The sequence below is a fragment of the Rattus norvegicus genome, chromosome 11, assembly GCF_036323735.1.
Source record: "Rattus norvegicus strain BN/NHsdMcwi chromosome 11, GRCr8, whole genome shotgun sequence".
In the NCBI taxonomy this organism is placed as follows: domain Eukaryota; kingdom Metazoa; phylum Chordata; class Mammalia; order Rodentia; family Muridae; genus Rattus; species Rattus norvegicus.
In genome coordinates this window covers 87,899,024-87,908,545 of record NC_086029.1, presented here as the reverse complement: position 1 = coordinate 87,908,545, position 9,522 = coordinate 87,899,024, and the positions used below count along the sequence as shown (strand labels likewise).

General features: G+C 42.8%; 1 pseudogene; it reads left to right on the top strand.

The window, feature by feature from the left end:
- The first annotated feature begins 4,552 nt into the window (after positions 1-4,552).
- Positions 4,553-6,286, top strand: Pabpc4-ps2 (poly(A) binding protein, cytoplasmic 4, pseudogene 2; annotated as a pseudogene).
- Positions 6,287-9,522: the final 3,236 nt, after the last annotated feature.

The window sequence follows — 9,522 nt, the reverse complement described above, 5'->3', positions numbered from 1 at the left end:
TTTTTGCAGTATTCAGTTGATGTCACTTTGAGACTTTCTGTTATCTAGGGGCAGACAGGTGTGGAGAGAAGGAAAACTGAGTGGGGATGTACTGAATGGGAGAAGAATGAACCTAAATTTAAGAAAGAAAGGAAGGAAGGAAGGAATGAAAGAAAGAAAGAAAAAAGAGAGAAAGCAAGAAAGAACAGGGTTAACAAGTATGAGACACAAGCCAGTAAGCAGCACTCCTTCATGGTCTTTGCTCCAGTTTCCACTTCCAGATGCTGTCCCAACTCCTAGAAGTATAAGATATAGTAATGCCTCTCCTCCCTAGGTTGCTTTGGGTCATGGCATTCATCACAGTAGTAGAACCCCGAACTAAGACAGCACTCTGCCCATCTGTCTTTTGTTGGGATGCTAGATCATTCCCTAGATACTACAGATGTTGACTGTTGAGAAAACAAACAAGCAACCAAACAAAACCCTCATCATTAGAACTGCTCTGTGTTCCAAAAAAGACAATATGCATCGGTCAACTGTCCACCTGTAAGCGATCAGCTCCTGTATGCAGGCAGTCAGACCCCAGGACAGCTGACCCTGCAGTTTTTACGGCTTCACACTCAAACCCAATTTCCTTCTAACTGCACCGGTTTCTAGATCCTTGCTTTGTTCTGTCTCGGTTTTGTTTCCCCTCTAAAGGCTTCTTTTGATAACACAAATGAACTGTCTTAGACTTTAGTTCAAGAACAACTCCACAGATGATAGTGGTCAGAAATGCACCAAAGAACAGACTCTGAGATTTTGATTTTGTGTTCTGTGATGACCCAGTTGCACAGCAATTAAGTCTCCATCCATGAGTATGGAAATACAAAAGGCTATTTTCATGTTTTAGCAGTATAAATATGGTGGCAATGATGAGGTGATGGCTTTCGTATTGGCGTTGAGAAAGGGGAGTAAACTTAAGGACGTGGAACTGAGTAGCAATTGGTGAGAGATTTTGGGTACATTCCCTAGAGAAAATAGCCAATTATTCATTGAAAATTGGGGTGCTAAAAGATCCTCCCTGGCCACCTTTGAAGTGATTCTTATCTCTTGCACGACTAGATCATATCAGCTGATGAAAACCTCCATACAAACTTCATTGTGAGCCCAGTGGAACTTCAAAGAAGTTTAATTTACAGCTCACAAATTAAAACTGGATGTCAGGATGAGACGTGTATGCTTGCTTCTGAGAACAGGGGATAAGCCTTACATAGACTTAGTGTCTCCTCCCATCTGTGATCCTCCTGGGTATTCAGTATTCTTGGTCACACAGGGCAAACCCTCCCAAAGTAAAGCATAAAGGGATGGAATTTGTGCATCAAGCCATTAAAAATGAAGTAGCTAGCTCATGTTGGAATACAGAACTGAGGTACTTAGCAAGTGATGTGGAAAACGTCAACATTTCAATCAGAGCTAGAACAAGAAAGGGCATGTCAGGTTATACGTGTAGTCCAGTCTCTTGCCAAGTGTCTCATGTGTCCTCCCATATGCTATACTACAGTGGCACAGGGTTAATTCTTGAGATAAGGGTGTCCAGTAGAGTCTCTGGTAGGTCCCGCTAGAAGACGGTCAAAGCATCTATGCCATTGGCATCCATGGGCATTGGAGATTGCTCAAAACATAGGAAGAAGACAGACATTAGCCATGAAAAGCAAACAAGACAGTGAGCAAAGAAGCCTGAGGAAGGAAGCTTTACTCTGTCCCGGGGCCAAGCTTATGCATCGAATCATAAACGTGGCAGCCCGCCATGGCTATTTTAAAACAAAGGTGTACATTTTACATAACCGTTAAAGTGGGTACAGCAGGAATAGGAAAATTGGATCAACAAGTATCTCAGACTCCTATCTCTCTAGCAAGGTCTCTCTAGATACCGTCCAGCTCAAGCTCCTTCAAAGTTCTAGTAGAAGAGCTAGTACACGAAGGAAAAATATGGTGGCTTGTCGGCGCCTGCACCGACACAGTACCGAGAATCGGGCGAAAGCCTGTGGGATTAAAGAAACACACACACACACACACAGGTTATCGTGTCAAGCCAGGAGAGGAAGAGAGGAAGAGAGAGAGAGAGAGAGAGAGAGAGAGAGAGAGAGAGAGAGGAAGAGAGAGTCAGAGAGAGAGGAAGAGCGGAAGAGAGTCAGAGAGTCTCCTGTAGCTTTATTCACCACTTATATACCCAAGTTCTCCAGGTAGAAAATATCTGGGAAGCACAGTGGGAAACCCTGACTTGTGACTACCTGGCTCATGACTTCGGTAACAAAAATTAGGGAGAAATCTGAGAAGAGCAGCCTAAATTTCAAGGATAAAGGCTGAGGAAGGGGCTGGAGAGATGGCTCAGTGGTTAAGAGCACCGAATGCTCTTCCTGAGGTCCTGAGCTCAAATCCCAGCAACCACATGGTGGCTCACAACCATCTGTAATGAGATCTGATGCCCTCTTCTGCTGTGTCTGAAGACAGCTACTGTGTACTCAGATATAATAAATAAATAAAATATTTTTTAAAAAAAAGGCTTAGGAAGCAAAAGGCAGAAGTAAATTGACCACCACCCAGGTGTGGTCCAGGCATGTCAGTTCCACATGCATCAGCCGGGCTCAGCAGAGGTCATGCAGTGGAGACACCGGGTGTTTACTAGGGAGATACTTGGTCTTTTCTTCCTGTGCCGTAAATTCATGGGAGAGGCTTGTTCAACAGTCTCATGACTATATGGCGGTAATCTTAACTGTGGCCATACAGTCACAAAGTGGCCAGGCCCAAATCCAATACGGTTCCCTACAGTGGCTCTGTTCACAGATTGTCCAGCTCAGTAGGTTGGGGTGAGCCCAAAATGAACAGCTGTAATGATACAGGCCCATGCAAAGCGAGCCTGCTGAACTCTGGTGATGGGATGTACAAAATGGAGAAAGTTCTGGTGAGGGTCACTCATTTGTAATGAGAAAAAATTGCTCAAAATAAATATACAATTCTCTTTGCCACACAGAAGTCTATATAATATGCAAATTAGGCACAGATTTAAAACCTTTTTAGGTTGACCATGAATTTATCAAGAACCATAATATAAACTTGATTATTTCGGGCATGAGAACAAACATAGTAAGGATTTTTTTTTTCTTTCCTTATAAATTCAGGGATGAATTTGTTCTAATCACATACTTGCTGCCATGACATGTGGATTTTATTTTTTATAAAGAACTGCCTCCTTTTCACTTAATGGAAGAACATTAGTGCTTCTCTTTGGCACACTTAAATGGCAATATAACTGCTCTTGTGAGGTCATTGTTAGTGTATGGGTTATATACGTGTCTGCATGTATGTTACTGAATACAGTTACTAAGTCACATTAACATATTGTATGCCACATTGGTATGCTGAAAAAGAAGATTCACATCCTGAATGAGCTAGTGTGAGGTTTTTATCATGATAATCAGAATGGTATTCAGTTGTTTGCTGACATCTAAAATATAAGAGTATTGATGGACTAGCATGTAATATTCAATGAATGATTGCATTCATGTCTAAATCCATTTAACTCATTTCCTCAAATTATTTTTTATAATGGAAACTTTCCAACAGTCTCTCTAGTTTTAAGAACAGTGCATAATAATGACCTCTAATGACTCTACAAGGCAGGATGACAGTGACCCAGAGCTTCCTGCTCCTAAATGACTTTGGCTCAGGACAAAAGGACAGCCAACTTAATTAGGAATGATGAATTCTTGATTTTGCATGTTTATATTTGACAGTTTTAAATCCTAACTAGAAACTGCTATGTTAGGAATCTGAAATGGTCTCCATTTGCTCACCTTTGAAATTTTGCTTTTCTGAGGGGGAGTTACTTTGGAATGCTATAGAACCTTCCAGGATACAGCTCTAGATGGTAGAAATATAACATTAAATGAAGACTTTAACCTGGGAATGGTCCAGCATCACCGCCGGCTTACTGGTCTACCAATGATGGAATTAAATTAACCCCTCCCCACCCCACCTCTTGGTTTTCAAGACAGGGTTTCTTTGTGTCATCCTGGTTGTCTGAGAGATCAGCCTGGCCTTGAACTCATTGAGATTTGCCTGCCTCTGCCTCCCAAGTGCTAGGATTAAAGTGCCACTGCCAACTGATTGGTTGTCTCATCCTAAAAAGGTTGTGGGCAGCTTTAATTTAGAGAAGGCAGTATGAAATGAGGGTGCTATCCCTTAGCAAGCAAGATGTTCATTTGACCTACACCCAGGTCTGCTGTATAGTGCTGATTCTACAGCAGACAGATTTGCCAATTCTGAGATGAAAAAAAAAATAGAAAAAACTGACTATGTTTCAGCACTATCTTAGGACTTGATGTGGAAATTTAATAGCTCTGTTTCCTCAGCTTTCATCCTGTGGGTCCAGGGGAGAACATACTTCTCAGGGACCAGTAGTTTCATTCATGACCTATAGTTAGTGTTTGGCAACTTGACACAAACGGGAGTCATCTGAGAAGGGAAGTCAGTCCATCCAATTGTGGATATGTCTGTGAAGAATTTTCTTGATTAATGGTTGTTATAGGACATGCTGCCGCTGTACAGGTGGTCATGGGTTGTATTAGAAAGCAGACTGATGCTCCTGAATGACCTCAAAGTGTTTGTGGGCAGATTCAAGTCTCAAAAAGTGTGGGAAGCTGAGCTTGGAGCCTAGGCCAAGGAATTCACCAATGTTTATATCAAAACCATTGGAGAAGATGTGGATGATGAGAATCTGAAAAAGCTGTTCAGCCAGTTTGGTCAGACCCTAAGTGTCAAGGTGATGAGAGACTCAAGCAGGAAGTCCAAAGCCTTGGGCTTTGCAAGTTACAGGAAACACGAGGATGCCAATAAGGCTGTGGAAGAAATGAAGGGAAAAGAAATGAGCGGGAAAGTCATATTCATAGGCTATGCACAGAAAACACTAGAACGTCAGCCTGAATTAAAACAAAAATTTGAGCAGCTGAAGCAGGAGAGGATTAGTCAGTACCAGGGAGTAAATCTCTACAATAAGAACTTGGATGACAGCATTGATGATGAGAAATTAAAGAAAAAAAATGTTCTCCTTTTGGATCAATCACTAGAGCAAAGGTGCTAGGAGAGGAAATAAGCATGGCGTTTGGCTTTGTCTGTTTCTCCTAGGGGTCTGTTTCTCCTCTCCTGAAGAGGCAACCAAGCTGTCACCGAGATGAACCGATGCAATTGTAGGCTCTGAGCCACTGCGCACTGCTCTGGCCGAGAGGAAGAGTGGAAAGTCTCACCTGACTAACCAGTACATGCAGCGTGCGGCTAGTACGAGAGCGCTCCCTGCCGACGCCATCTTAAATCAGTTCCAGCCTGCAGCTGGTGGCTACTTTGTGAGGTAGTTCTGCAGGCTCAGGGAAGACCTCCATATCACACACCTAACCAATTAGCACAGATGGGGCCTAATCCACGCAGCAAGGCGGGAGACCTCGAGGCTTCCAAGGACTGCCAAGTGCTCTGTGGCAGATTGAGCCTCTTCCAGCTCTTCGACATCTGGCTTCAACTGGTAATACTCTGGCCTCTCGTGGCCTTCCTACTACTGCTCAGAGGGTTGGGTCTGAGTGCCCAAACCACTTGGCTATGGACTTTGTTGGGCTGGTGCCACCCAGCAAGGGCTGACTGACAGCTGCCAGTCTGGAGGCATCCCTACAACTGTGCCAAACTTTGCACTTCATGCTTCAGTTGCTGCTGCTGCTGCTCCCAGGGCTGTGGCTCCATACAAGTATCCAGTGTCCACAGCCCTCAACTTGCCATTCAGCTGCTACAGGCCCCTAGCCTACAGTCTATGTCCAGTATCAGGAGCCGCTGATTGCTTACACACACACACACACACACACACACACACACACACACACACCCATGCAGCACACATGCGCACACACGCATGCACGCACGTACACACACGCACACACACGCACACACACGCACACACGGACACACGCACACAAGCACACACGCACGCACACACAAGCACCCAGCAAACATCAACGCGTGCACGCGCATGCGCAGACATACCGTCCCCGACCCCACCCCCAAGCACATACTGGGGGAGCATTTGTTTCCACTTATTCAAACGATGCGTTCAAACCTGGCTGGGAAAATTATGGGGGTGCTGCTAGAAATCTACAACTCTGAGCTGCTGGAGTCCCCCGAGTTCTTCCGTTCCAAGCAGGATGAAGCCATTGAAGTCCTGCAAGCTCATTATGCCAAGAAATAAGCTGCCCAGAAGGTGGGCACAGTTGCTGCTGCTATCTCTTAGACAATTAAAAAAAAAGAAAGTTAAATAATCCCTTATGGAATTCAGCTAAAGTCTGAAGACTTCCTGGTTTGTGGACCTCCACATCAAGAACCAAGGCAAGTTCAATAGGTCATTTTAGATCAAAGGGTTAATTATGAAGCACCTACAATTTTTCAATTATAAGAATATATTCTCTGGGTTCTGTTGTGGCCTAGATGATGGTAACTTATTTTTTCTATTGTGGGTTCTGCTTTTCCCCTCTTCCAGAAATTGGTGTTGATGCGCCAAGACTTAGGTTTCTCAATAAAGGAAATAAAATCTCTCTATAGAAAAAGAAAGCAGCCCGAGCAAGCAGGGAAAATGAACCTGTGAGCAGCTGTCTTCCGTATTCTGCCTCTGCTCCACTTCTTGCCCTGACATCTCTCCATAATGGAAGGCAGCAAAGATAGGAAGACAACAACCCCTTCCTCCCCAAGTGCTTGGTTTTAGTCAATGCTTTATCATAACAATGGAGATGCAAACCGAGACACACTAAGAGTTTTTCTAAATTCAAAATCGTGAATGATTCTCCACATGTTAAGTTCTTCAATAGACTTGCAAACAGAAAATAATTGTCATAAGGGCAGTTTGGGTTATACTGACTTGTTTTAATATGAACATTGTTATTTAGGCAGATTATCTAAGGTGATCTGGCTGCTGCTACTTAATAGGGGTCTGGAAGAATAGTTTTGGTTTTTCAGGTGAACCACAGGTATGTCTTGCTACTGCTGGACTTTAATTATAAATTAAAAAGTATAGTAATCATTGTCTGAGACAAGCATGGTAACTAGGAAATAAGGCTTCTTGGGAATAAAGATCTGAGTTACCGCTCCAGACAAGCCACCTGGACCATCTGCCGGTAAGAGAAATCAAGAATTGTAGGTGAAAGAGAAGATGAGTATCATTTGCAGGCCTGAGACTAATTGCAGCGGAGAGAGCTATAATTTTTCCTGCTAATGCCTCTCTTACAAGCGTCTCCGGGAACTGAGACCAACAGTACTTCAAGGAAGCTGAGACCAAATGGGAAAAACTTGATCCTAGAAGCCAACGCGCTGAGAAGAAGAAATTGTCAACGTAGCAGAAATTCTTAGGACCTGTCTATCTCCATGGCTGGAATGATGTCGTCAGCATTTGTTCCCTGCACCTATGGTTTAACAGTTGTTCCTCTTGATTCTTTCTCTGTAAGATTCCTCTCACAAAATTGAAAAGATCTGGGGTTGGGGATTTAGCTCAGTGGTAGAGCGCTTGCCTAGGAAGCACAAGGCCCTGGGTTCGGTCCCCAGCTCCGAAAAAAAGAACCAAAAAAAAAAAAAATTGAAAAGATTTCAGCAGAGATGTTTAAAATTTTTATTTTTTCCCTCCCCTAAGGGTTACCCTGTGATGGTGGCCAACAATGAGGGATAAGCAGTGCTGGTCTCTGCTGTGAATAGAAAATTCTTTGGGTACCACCTGTGCTCCCTAGTTTTACATGGAGTTCTATCAAGCAGTCCAAGACTCTACTGAAGTCATTTATGTCCAATTCCGTCCTTTCCCTTTGTCAGCCTGCCTTAATCTCTTACAGATTTCTGGCAAGAACTTTCCCCCAATAAATCATTTGTGTGACACTTTCTATTTAATGCTCTGTCTCAAGGTTCCCTGTCCTGAGTCAATAGGGCTCAACAATGGCTGTTCATCTTGGAAGACTGGCCACAGTTTTATTAGTGGCCATTTTCCTTCTGTCTACCTCACACAGCAGACTTTGGTAAAGGCTTCCTCCTGCCTCCCTTTGCTTTCTTTGTTTTATTTTGATTTTTGAGGAAGGGCCTTACTGTATAGTCCAGGACATACAGGCTACAATGTTCTCATGCTCTACATTGGCCCCTTGGATGGTGGGCTTGTGAGCATGTACCGTGGAATCCAGCTTCTCTTTTCTCTCCTAAGAAGACCAACAGTACTATGGCTTTCCTCTGGATAGTCCTGGGAGCATTTGCATTCTTCAATCTTGCTTGGCTCTTCCAAAGGAACCATTAATTTCCCAGTTCTCAGTTCTCCACATGCAGTGTTAGTTTCGGGCCGTTATCCTGATGAGGAAAGTGGGAGCAGGAAAGAGTAAAATATACTTGTATTGAAAAAGTTCAGCTCAGCAGCTCTGAACAGAAAGAAAAATCAAGCTACTCAATTCCCTCCCTCCAAGTCATAGAACAGGTATGGGAACAATCAACCCCCCCCCACACACACATAATTGGTTCTGCTAACAAACCAGATACTGAATGAAACGAACCAAAGCCAAGTATCCATAAGGAATATATATGTATATTTCATATATATATATATATATATATATATATATATATATATATATATATGAAAGCCAGAAAACAAGAGGCTGATATCTCCAGTTAACATCAGCTAAAGATTAGTAAAAGACTGCAATGATACTTCAAGTTTAAAACTGAATAAAAAAAAAACCCTGATACTTCAAATTTAAAAGCTGGTCCTTGGAGATGTGACATTCAGGTCAGCTCCAGTTCAGTGGTCTCTGATCCTGTTTCTGAAAGGCATGGTGTCTTCAGAACTAGAGACCAACTGAGGGATAGGATAGCCGAGGGAAATAGTGGTACATTATGTGTTTTGGAAGTCTCTTGACTGCCCTGGCCACCAACTCAAAAGAGTGCTTCTCATGTCTGATATTTGGTTTTCTGTTAGGTGGCCTGTGCCTTTTAGAAGGAGCACCATCTTCCCAGGTGAGCAAAGGTCATAAAATTCTCTATGTGTATTAACACGCAAATTTACGTGTATCACGGACATTTGTTTAGGTGAATGGTTGATAGTTTGACTCCTTCTGGCCAAGTGGATGGGGAAAAGGCCATAATCCTACACAAAGAGCTATAGGTAACTGAGGCAAGCCAGGAGCAGAAGACGGGAAGATTATACCAATTGGTTTTCCAGTGCCAAAATTCAACCCCCAAAACATAACACATCTATCTATCTATCTATCTATCTATCTATCTATCTATCTATCTATCTATCTACACACACACACACACACACACACACACACACACACACACACACACATATATATGTATATCTCATTATGTGGACTGAACATGCTATAGTTAGGATATAATTACATATATATAAACATATTATATTATATCCATATTATGGATAAAATAAAATAACAGTGAAGAAAAGAGGTCAGGAATTTGAAGGAGAGAGGGGAATCGGTATATGGG